Source organism: Cupressus sempervirens, chromosome 5 (genome assembly GCF_028749045.1).
Source record: "Cupressus sempervirens isolate cs-2001-9-10 chromosome 5, ASM2874904v1, whole genome shotgun sequence".
Classification (NCBI taxonomy): domain Eukaryota; kingdom Viridiplantae; phylum Streptophyta; class Pinopsida; order Cupressales; family Cupressaceae; genus Cupressus; species Cupressus sempervirens.
The window spans coordinates 1,006,082,443-1,006,095,287 of NC_143122.1; positions in this window are offsets into that span (position 1 = coordinate 1,006,082,443).

Below are 12,845 nucleotides of genomic sequence, written 5' to 3' on the forward strand. Positions count from 1 at the left end.
CATGGCACAGACACCTTTCCATAACACAACTGGTGCATGATCTTCTTTAATGCTCAGGTTCACTTTTCTTCCATAGGTAATGCTTTCTCTAAAAGTGTCAAAAAGATTATGCAAGACTGGATCATGAGTATGATAAAGTTCAATAAAGGAAAGGCTTGGCCTCCTCCCTTTCACAACTTTAAAAGGCATGGTCTTTTTAAATTAGAGTCACCAATCTTCTGCAAGTGGAGATAAAAATAAGAACTAAGGAAACAAATTTCAACAATAATCTTCTTTTCTGCCTCCCCAGTAGAGTCGCCAAGAATATGTTGGTAAACATATTGTTCTTTTCAATTTAACTCTCAAATACCCAAATCTGTGAGAAACAATTTGATACCAATAGTTGGATAATCTATCATTAGGTTGAAAGATTTCCTCTAAATTAAAAGGTACAACTCCCTTATCAATGATATTCAATAAATCTTGTTTTATTCCTAAACTAATTGGGTACATTCTTAACTTGAGAACAAAAGAGGAAAAACCAAGCCAGCCCTAGACATAACTAACTCAGGCAGTGAATTCAATTTCAAACCTAACCAACCTCAGGAATCCACATTTCCTATGACTCCTCGACATTGGTAATGCAATGAGAATGATTCTTATGCAAATGCAATGCAAAATGAAATGAAAGAGAAAGCTAAATAATTCTAATTCCTATAATAGGAACATCTACAAATACTCTGATATACAAAACATTCATTATTTAACACAAGATGCAAGATGATGCCCAAACCTGAATACAACAATACTCTGATTGATAATAATCATAGGAGAAATAACTAAATACTACAATTTAGAAATAAACCCCTACTATCTCGAACATCACAAATAATAATACTCAGATTCTATTTGCTAACAACTTATACTAAATCTATTACAAAAATTCCAACTCTAAATGCGTAGAATGAAAATGCAAAAAAAAAAAAAAGTAAGTTCCTTCCCCCTACTCCAGCTCTCTATCTCTCACAGGAAAAAAAAAGAACCCACTCGATATCATTGAATTCCATATTTAACATCTTCTCTGCCTGGCAGTGACCTTTCAGTTGCCAATATAACTGATTCTTTTAAAACATGAAGGAAAACTGAAAGGTTCAACTTCATTTGATAATAATATTCTTCCCTTTTCCCTTTTCTAGTCTCTTTTCTCCCTATAGATAATTTGCAATCATATGAAGAAAGGTAGATTAAAACATGCCATGTGTCGACAAGTGTATTCTAAGTGTAATTCAGAGAGAGATATGGAGAATAAATTACTTTTGGAATCCTTCATCGTGGTGGTCACAAGATATTTCTATCATCTTCAGGGAAGGCATTTTGTCAAACAATTTACATGTGCCTCATACATTCCTTTATTCTCATGCTTGAACACACCCGTGTGATATGCCTAGTGATTCTGTATGCCTTGACTTTCTTCAGTAGATCTTTAGCTACTGCATTAGTCTTGAAATGGTTGCATACGAGCTGCAATATTTGGTTCAAAGCCTTAGACAGAGATGGTTTAACATCAGCTAGATGTAATGCTCGTGTTGTTCTTTAGCAACCCGCAGGCACTTTTTATTCATGCAAATAATGCGGAAGTGATAGTTAGTGGAACCAATTAGTAAGACACATGGAAAACTTGGCATCGCATTATACCTATCATAGGATTCATCCACTTGCAGCTTCCATGCATCTTTATTATTAATACCCATACTGTTGGTTATAATGAATCACTAATTCACACTTCAATGTATGTGCCTTCCATTAAATAGTTTGCGACCTTCCTCCTGTTGTTTGAATATCATTGACTTTCAATAATCCTCCAACCGAAGTATATGAACTACCAAGCATTCAATCTCTGAGAATTTAATGAGCACAAGGGATTATGACTACCTTAAGGCTTATATGAGTGACCGCAATTTGGGAGAACCAACAATTGAGGGCCTTTCGGCTAAAACACAACAGTGACTATATCTACATCTTTAGGATTCCAACACTTGAATTATCCTCAATGAAACCCAAAATACATAATACCTCTTGAGATTACGATGTCACTCCTTTACCTTTTACTTGTTAGAGCATTCTGTGAAATAGTCTTCTTTCACCTTCTAAACTTTCATGCTTAGAATGAATTCTTTGAACTTGGTGAGAAGATCTACCAATATTGTGGGTCGATAAGTATGGCTTCTAATTTTTATTACTATCTATTTATCGGGTTGGGTTCTTTTAAATCTACTCTGGTGTTGTGCATCGGCGGTGTTGTATGTTGATACATCGGTAGCATTGGACCGATTTCATGGAACTTCCTCACATATATGACATCTTCGCAACATGTTATGTAGGAGGTGACCCGAACACTCATACACCTACTAGGCTTGACTCCTTAATAACCTGAGAACCTCAGTATTCCAGAGAGTACAAGATGCGTATTCTTTCCACAGTTTGATGCCACTACCCTCGTGGGAGTTCCATTTCCACAACTTAAGCTTCAATGTGGAGAGGCACAATTGCATATTAAGAGGCTTCCAAACTGATATGAGCCAAGATCTCGTGAGATGTTGAACTCCATTTGCTTGTGAATGATAGGAATATTTTGAAAAGGTAATGGTAAGCACAAAACACAATTTTTTGTTGCTTTGCCAAAGCTCGATACATGGATTCACAAGGATATTTGCACAACTGTGTGATAGCATTGTAGTGTTAAATGAACTAGGTAGTCTAAAGCGCCCTGTGCCATACAGAGTTATAAGATTCCCTTGAATACCTTCAAGTGATCACTGCCAACTATCATCACATATGCTCTTAATTTTGTCGGTTAGAGTTATTGATCTTATGGGAAGTCTCTTCATATCTCTCAATGGAACATAGAGGGCCAAATTAAACAATCATTCCTTATTATGACATAAGCACCAGAGTTCTATTCATTAGATCACAAGGCTTTGGTAGGATTCCCAAGTTCTGGTATTCCTGGCTTGATAGTTGGCAATCAAATCTAAACAATATTGTTGGGAATGTGTAATAATCAACCTCTTAGCTTTTCCTTCTATCAATCTAGTATCATCAACATTTTGATGAAGTATGAATACTTCATATAATGAGGTTTTGATCACCTTAGATCTAAAGTTAATCCTACTTGCCTCTAAGAGACATCTGAAAAATGTGTATGCATTCATAACACCTTTGGGCATTCATTAATCTTCCTATCGTATGGACAATCTCCAAGGTTTAAGATATACCAAAGATGACTAAATAACTCTAAATTGAATCTAGTCTTGAGCCTTGAACTCGCATCTCAAAACCTAAACCATGAGTATCTAAACTTTGAACCTTCGATCTTTTGAATCATTGCTTCTACATTGAAATTCTGAACTAGTGGATCCTGAACTTCAAATTTGAACCTCTGAACTTTGAAGTTCAATGTTTAAGTTTAATATGAATTCAAAACATCATCTTCTTTACAAATCAAGATTTTCAACAACATCATAATCAGCAAAACAAACCAACAAAAGATTTAGTTGATGGGGTTGATTTGGAAGCTTAAAATGTGGGTGCTAGAAGCATGCTAAAAAGTATTCTCACCATCCAAGGTTATGGGAGATACGTCTGAGTATCTAGTATATGTGGTTAATGTCGGATGAAGAAATGATAAGTTTGGAAGATGTTATGTAAGTTTTGGTGATGTCTATTCTAAGATAGAGTTTATAGAGGCATGTTCCGATAAACTTGTTATATCTCTTAACAGAATTGTTATTCTAAGAATCAAGGTTGAAGATGTGTAGAAGACATGTTGGTGATGATGTGGCTAAGTTATCTCATCATAATATTGTGTGTATGGAAATTTATTCAAGTTGCAAGGTGGAAGATTAATGATATCACTAAGTGTAACATGTTCTTAATGTAGACCTATAATGAATAATTGAAAAGGTCTAGCAACCAACTCAGGGAATTTTTTTATAGACTTGGTATAAAGGAAGAAAAATTTCCTTTACCATCATATGGATGAGGATGATATTTGTAAGAAGCATAACAGTGGAATGCAAAGTTGAGCAGAGCAGAGAGGAAGTGAAGGAAACTTCATTGACGAGATTTTGTTGAGTGATTCGAGGTTTGATATTTGGATCTAAGCTTCGTGACCTGGTCTACAAGGTCTAATAGTGTTTGGTTCAGTTGATAGAATAAAAGAAAGAAGGACATAATAGTAAATTGCATGTTTGAGCAATGAGCTCTTCTTGTAGTTGAAATTGCATGTTTGGGCAGTAAGCTCTTCTTGATACATTGTACAGCAACTCCTATTAGGGTTGGCACAACTCCTAATATGATTGGAATCTCCTAAAAAGGATTCAAAGTCTCCTAATAGTGACTCTATGTACTAAATTTTGTAATAGACTCCTAACAGGGTCCATCCTCTAACTAGGAATATTTATTTTAGTACATCATCTTTTGGGCATCATTCCCATCAGAGTTTTTCCTCTAGTCAAGGGTTCTCCTAGTTAACATATCTAGTGTAATTGTCTATGTGCATCTTATAATGGTTGTTTTTTACTTTGGTTGAATGGTTAAGTTTATTTAAAGAAGATAAATGTTTTAACTATTGGATAACTAATTCACCCTAAATTAGACAAGTTGTGTTTAGTGATGTCATGTCTACTCAACCTATACTATCTCCTAATCACCATCCAAGCTTTCATGGGGTGCTTGGGAAAACTTTAGTAAATAAGAGGGTGTCTCCTTCATCCTTTAAAAGATATTTAGAGCAAGTATCAATGCTTGAGTTTTGTCACCCTATGTCAACTATAGCATATCACTTTTCAATTTTTATGTTTGTAGTAGACTGAGCTTTGGTTTCTCTTATCTTGTCACTACCCATTTTTTAGAGGTCATTTGTATGTCTTCTTCACAATTACCTCAAGTTGAGTTTATTTCATGTTATGATGCATGTATGTTCTACTATTATGAGGATATCTCAATGTTAATGATGATCTTCACAACATCCCTCATAGCCACCAAATTGAGATTTTGGATGAGGATTTAAAAGTGGATTTGTCCTTAGCTTTAGTTGTAGGTAGGTCGCTTTGGTTGTCATAGCCTCCATACTATTATAGTATTAAATACCTTCTCCATATGATCAAATATTGAGAGGACAATGATTTGTTGGTGGATGATCTATGAGCCAATACTTGCTTCTACATGTCTAGATAAAATCATGCATGTTTTTTTCTTTGCACTTATATGTTAATGTTTTTCCACTCTAGAGGACCCCTATACTCTACTATTACTTGGAAACATAGGATTATCTATCATTAAATAAAAAAATTTCATCATGTTATTGTATTTTTCATGCACATACTTGGATGATTTTAAGTTGATACAGTATACTCATATCATTGCTAGCTTGTCTAGGTGTTGTGGATATCATGTGTCACCTGTTGGGGGGTGACATTCCATGGAAACATCTTGTACATTTATTTCTCATTATGTCTATTTCTTTCATTATAATGTGTAATGATCCCCTCTAAGACACATAATCCATTCTAAATGGGGCTATTATATCTTATTATTACCTAATTTTCTCTATATCACAAATTTCTTTAATATTCAATTTATTTTATTTGGTTATTTTCCTTTGTGGGGATTGATCCACTTATCTAGCAAATATATTTTCCATATCATGTAGAAACCTATATTTACTACCCATGTTAGCATATCTTTCTCCCTATCATGTGGCTAGCTAGCACTACTACCAATGTACTCATAATCTCTCACCCTATCATACAATTATCTAGCATTTTCTACTTGTACCAATATTTTTTATTTTTTTTGGTATAATATGACTATGTAGCTTTCACTATTCAATTGGATGAATGTCAAAATATGCCCTATCATGTGACTATCTAGCTTTTGGTACTTGTACTGGTGCACTCAAAATCTCCCTATTGTGTGTCTATCTAGAATAACATGACTTTCTACACATACTAGCATGTTAACAATGATTGATCTTGGTAACTAATCATTATCTCTCTTTCATATAACACATTTATTTTAGTTAGCATGTTGGGTATAGTTTCACAACAATTCAGGGCTTTCCCCTTGGGCACAACCTCATGTGGTTGAAATACCCTCATGTCATCTAAATAGTTTATCTACTTTATCTTGCATCTTTAGTTATGATATGCTCGCTAAGGTGGGGGGAAAAGTAAGGTCGTAAAATTGCACCTTGTGTAATTTACCATTATGTGATGCTCCTACCTTAGCCAAAAAAAAACAAAATTTCTTGTAAGCCTCCAAGTCCCTCTCCCTTTCCCTTTTCACCCAAGATTCTTCACCATATAGCCTAGTTAGAACACGTCTCTAATGAGTCATTGAGACATTACAGTTGTCACCCTATAATTTAGTACCTCTCATTATTATCCACCAGTGTCAAGAATTATTAAGCTAGCTTAAAGAGTTCATCTTTAAGATTCAATTTGGTCCCACTTTAATACCTTTTTTTCTTGTTATATAGACTTTGGTTCTTCTTGGTAGTTGAGGAAATATAATCTTGACTTCATCTTTTTTGTCACCTTGCCTTCACTCTATTGAGCTTTGACTTTATGCCTTTGAAGGGGAGTCTTCCACTATATTTCATTTCATTGTTTATAGCATGACATATTATCTTAACTGTGTTCTTTTTTCTTTATTTACTATTACTCCTTTATCATATCTTTAGTTATCTATCATCAATTATCTAGTTGTTGAGGTATAAACATGAAAGAAGGGGCTTGATTGAGACAAGTCTACATACATGTGTCTAACATTTTTACCTTATTTATGTGTGCGAAAGTTTCAAAGAAGAGGAAGAAGGTATAATCACAAGTTCTTCCATCTTGGTTTTCATTATATACCTCTCTTTTTCCCCTTCATTCTTGTTATTTCCATCATATAATCATCTAGATTTTTTTTACTATTATAATGTTATTTTGCTAAATATAAATTAATTAGAGCATCAAACAACTACTTTATTATTTATGTCATGCTCATATGGTATTAAATTTAGTCACACAAACATCTTGCATTCGCACTTTCATCCTAGACTCATGCAAGTGCCCAAGGCAATGACCTTGTGAATCCTAGCACTTAATCCTAATAGTTTGTAGTTTTTCTTGCAATAGTCAAAATATTTGTATCTATTATTGTTTTTCAATCAATAGAGTTCTAGTATTCTACATAGTATTCCATTTAAACCTTGAAACACATCTTGCATGAATCTAGTTGTCTTGATCACCCTAACTCGCCAAATTGCTAGTAGAAATGATGTGATGCAAGAGTCGATTCATTCCTTGAGATTACATCAATCTTAACAGTGATAAATTATCTTCTCAAGAGATATAACTCTACCAATTCCTATCCCTACCATCTCATTGGTTCCTATTAACATGTTCCAACTACTTTATTCTTTGATTGCGTAACATATTATGCTTGTGGTTTCATATCTGCTTCAACCTACACTTATGATGACTACTCATTATTTGGCCTACCAAACTCAACTTTCTATAAATCTTATTGTACACATAGATGAACCCTCCTTGGAGGAATTTTATTTTCTTCTCCTTTCTTTAAGTACATGGATGATAATATTTCATGTACTATTGTATAAAGGAAAAACAAATTTCCCAAATCCTTCTTAATAACATGTTAGAGAGACACATTGTAAGATTAAAAAGATTTTTTCAATATTTCCTAGATTGGTCATAGGGATCTTTATTGGCTTTTTTGGGTTGATGTGAAAGGTGACCCAATTGTAGTTATGTTTATCTCTCATTCATTTTGATTAGGTAGTTGAGTTTGTCTCATATCTCATCATTCTCATTGAAATTTCTAATGATTAATTCATTGTAAATGGGTCCAAGCCCAATCAAAATCATCTTTAATCATATTAAAGACATATACAATTTGATAACATTGAGAATACAAATATATGTAACATACCTTTCTAACATCTCTACTTTATATGAAAGTTGTATTTCAACAACATAGTCATCACCAAAATAATGTTATATTTTTTTTCAAAAAGTTTCACTTTTTAAATTAGTTGTCTTCATATGGTCTTAATGTAAAACCATTATCATATATTTTTATTATGTTGGAGGCATTCCTTGTGACAAAAAATGGCCCCCTATCACCCACAAGTTGAAAATTGAAATGACACCTATGATTGAGTCCATAGTATCCTCATCAATGGCACATTCTATTGCATTGGTAGAGGCATCCTTTTTGTGATTCATCCCTCCCTCCATTCTATTTTTCTAATGATTAATTCATTGTAAATAGGTTCAAGATCTATCAAAATCCACTTCTAGCATACCAAATACATAAACAATTCAATTACATTGATATCACCAAAATACATAACATGCCTTTCTACCATCTTCGCTTAATACAAAGGTGGCATTTCAACATATTCATCACCAAAATAGTGTTATGCTTTTTTTCTAAATGTTTCACTTCTTAAATAATTTTGATTCATAAATTCTCAATGTTAAAGAATTATCATGTCCTTTTGTTATGGTGAAGGAGCTTCCTATGATAGAAAATGGCCTCTTGTGTACTAGCCTCATCAATGATAACTCCTTCTACATAGGTAAGGTCATCATCTTTTCCCTCTTTCCATCTCTACTATCTGAACGCCCTCCCTACCTCCCTCTCTACCATCTAGAACTCCATCCCTCCTTCCGTCCCCTCTTAGATCCCTTTTAAAATATTAGTACAAAATTGACAAGAAAATGGTGGGGAAATTCAGCAAATGTGGAAGAAAAAAATTTGTTTATTATTTTGCAAATTGCTTTAAAAAGTCTAAATGACATTACATTTTCTTTGTCTAGTTCCTAATTGAATTCTAGGAATACTCAATAAATACCTATTTCGAAAAAGGACATTGAGGTGAAAACTCATCTTAATGACAAAGCTCCAATAATTCTAATAACAGATGAGGTTACACGTGTTTCCATACACCTTTAAAGACCATATTTATAGTGACTCTCGTGTGTGCATTATGTTTCATGGTTATTTTGATCTAAAGGATACTCTTGTTTTTATTATTTGATTATCTACATGATGAGGTGCATTGATGATTGTTCATTATTTCCATTGTTAGTATCATAGATGTTTTTTATTAAGTAAAAAATAAGTTTTGAAGGGATCTAAAACACTATGGGTTTTAGAGAGACCTAAAACTTCAGTACCATAGATTTTATATATCGGACTATGTTTCTATTTTACTTTGATCATATCCACATGATGATGGAAGTGATGTGACATTATGCTTTATGATAATATATAGTTTATTTTGTATTCAGATATAGATTACGAATTATGCGTTTGGATCATGTTTATTATATTCATGATTATGGTGCTTATATTTTGTGGATATTAGTCATTCACTTTTACTTTACATAGCTTGGATTGTCCTATAAATTATTATTTAATTAAATTTAATTAATGTAACATTATTAAGATTGTATTGTTGGAAATGATTGAAAAGATCAAGAGGAAAGTTGTTGGAATGATATATGGAAATAGTAAAGAATGTTCTAAATCATTGTTATGTCATTGATGTCAAACTTGCTATTTGCAGGAATGACAATTGCTTTAGTGATCCAAATACTATCAATTAGTTGATTGACAAGGAGGAGGCAATCAATAAGATGTAACAAGTATACCAAGAGAAAGGTTGAAGTTATGACATTGTAATGAAGTACAAGGATCAGCTAAACCATTGATGAAAAAGTGTGTTGATGACTTACTATAAGACACAGAGAATGGGCACACTGAAATATATCAAAAGATGTAAGACTTTTAGCTAAAACATCAGTAAAGCCTAACTAAAAGTTCATTAAAGCTAGTAGGAGCCGAGCAAGCTAGTAGGAGTCGAGCAGATTCCTAGTTGAAGCCGAGTAAACCAATAGTGCCGAGTAACACAGAGATGTCGAGCACAGGTAAAACCAATAGTGCCGAGTAACACAGAGATGTCGAGCACTAGTAAAACCAATAGTGTTGAGTAACACAGAGATGTCAAGCACCAGTAAAAACAATAATGTCGAGTTGCTGCATTATTTTGAAAATCGAAGATTCACCAGATCTAAGCCGACAAGGTTGTTATCTAGAAGTTTGTAAATTAAATGGAAGATAAGAATGATGAGCTGGTGGCATAGAACACCATGTAAAATGTTTTAAGGATACAACTGACGAAGTTTCTAGATGAGAACAAGATATGAGGTAGATACATTATATCCTATCGAATACCTTTTGAAACCCTAAAATTGGAGAAGGAGAATTGAGCGGCAAAGGCAAAAATCAGATTTCTATTTAAGGAGACATAAGTTCATAAAAAAAAAAAGAGAATGAGGCGGTCAAGCATGAAAGCATAAAATGCTAAAGGAGGTGATAAGGAGGAGAGAGAGCATAGTTACTCTATTTCAATAAGAAGACCTCAGATATGGATGCATTGGCATGATGAGTAAGAAGACTCAAGGAGACGAAGCTTGATAAGAAGACAAGCAATCAGAACTGAAGTGATTGAAGCCAAGCATAAAGATTGAACTGAAAGTGTGATCTGAAATCTTCAAAGTATGTTGTAAGTTATATAAGATCAAAAGGCCATTATTGTTACTTTCTAGCAATTGTAACATTTAGTTTAAATCCTATGGACTTAGGTTGGTTTGATAGCCATGAGATAAATCCTTTAACAGGGTGACATTCCAAGTGAATGTTCTAAAGTCCTTTAATCAGGCCCATTCTTAACACTTTGGTGAAATCCTCTAACAAGGTCACATTTAACAGTGTGTTGTAAGCCTTTAGCAGGGTAGGCTTTAACAGGGCATCACTTTAGAAGAGTGAGAATCAAGTAGCATGTTACTAATGGTTTTTCCCAAATTGGATTTCCATGTAAATCATTGTCTCATGTGTTGATCCTGAATGCTTTATTTCTGCATATTGATTTACTGTAATTTATTAATATGGTTGATTTGAGTTTGGATGGATGAAAAGTGTATGGATTTATTAAAAGTTCTGAAAAAGTACTATTAGGGCATTTGGACCTTGAATAACTAATTCACCTCCCCCCCCTCTCTCAGTTATTCTAAAGAATTCTAACAAGTGGTATCAGAGCTTTACTGCCAATTCAGTTTAAAAGAACTATAAGCAGAAAAGATCAAAATGCCTAAGAGAGAAGTTCCCAAGCTCAACAAAGACAACTTTGTTGCATGAAAAAGTTTGATGAAGCTACATCTTGGATCCATAGGAGATTATGCCCAAAATTCAATTATCATTGAACATGTAGATCCAACTGGTACTCTTACTGCAGAAGACATGAAAAACAAGTAGGAACCCAATCAGACAATGCTAGAGATTGCCTCTGCACTCAACTATGTTGAATTTGATGATATCAAAGGATGTGACATTGCATTCAAAATGTGGAAAGCCCTATCAGACATCTATGGAGGAGATCAGAATGTACAAAGAGCAAAAAGAGAAAGTCTTAGAGGAAAGTTTGATGATATGAAAATGGAGGAAAATGAGAATGCTACTCAGTATGGCGCAAGAATAAAAGAAGTGGTAAGTGCAATAAGATGCTTAAGTGGTCAACTGGATGAAGATATTGTTAATAGTAAGTTCTTAAGAACCTTGCTCCCTATCTATGCTATTAGAGTGTCAGCAATACAAGAACTAAGATGTATACCAGGAAATAATCTAAGTTTTGAAGGTATAATAGGTAGACTCACTGCTTTTGAGTTATCTAATTTTGACAACTACAAACCAAAGAATGTTGAATCTGCCTTTAAGGCTAAGTTATCACTAAAAGATGTTGAACAGGTGAAATCAAAGAAAGGAAGAAAAATGAAGTATGTATCCAATGACAGTAGCACTGATGAGGAAGATGTGGAACAATTGGAAGCACTGCTTGCTATAAGATTTCACAGAGGAAAAGGAAAATTCAAAGGTAAGATGCCTATCATTTGTTTCAATTGCAATGAAGTAGGTCATATTACAGCTAGGTGTCCATAGAAAAAGGATTACAAGGAAGGCAACAAAAATAAATTCAGAAGAGATGATGACAAGAGAGATTACAAAGAAAAAGGTAAGAAGTGTTATATTGTTGAAGAAAATTCTGATGACAATGATGATGAAGTTGTTTATGTAGCCATGAAGGATCAATCTGATGAAGAAGAGCCCATAGCATTGGTAACATGTATGAACAAGAATGACAGGTGGATCATAGATAGTGGATGCTCACATCACATGACAGGAGACAAAAGTAAGTTTGTTAACTTTACTCAGTATGATGGAAATAGTGTTAGATTTGGTAATGATGCTCCATGTCAAATCAAAGGAAAAGGCTCCATTAAGCTCACAGAACAAATTTCATGTGATAATGCATACTATGTTGAAGGATTAAACTACAATCTGCTGAGTGTCTCACAGTTAGGCAATATAGGATGCAAAGTAGAATTTGGAAACAAGACTGCAAAAATCTATGATACTGATGGTAAACTGATAGGAAAAGGAGATCAAACAAGGAGTAATCTTTTTTACCTTGATATGGATGATGTTTCTTGTTTTATTGCAAAATTTGATGATGAATGGTTGTGGCATAGAAGATTATGTCATGTCAACTTTGACAATCTGGTCTAGATCAGTAAAATGAAGAAAGTTAGAGGTTTACCAAAATTGAAGAAGCCTGATAATATTATGTGCAAACAATGTCAGCTAGGAAAGATGATAAATTCAAGTTTCAAAAGCAAAAACTATACATCCAAAGAAGTACTTGAACTAGTTGATACTGACTTATGTGA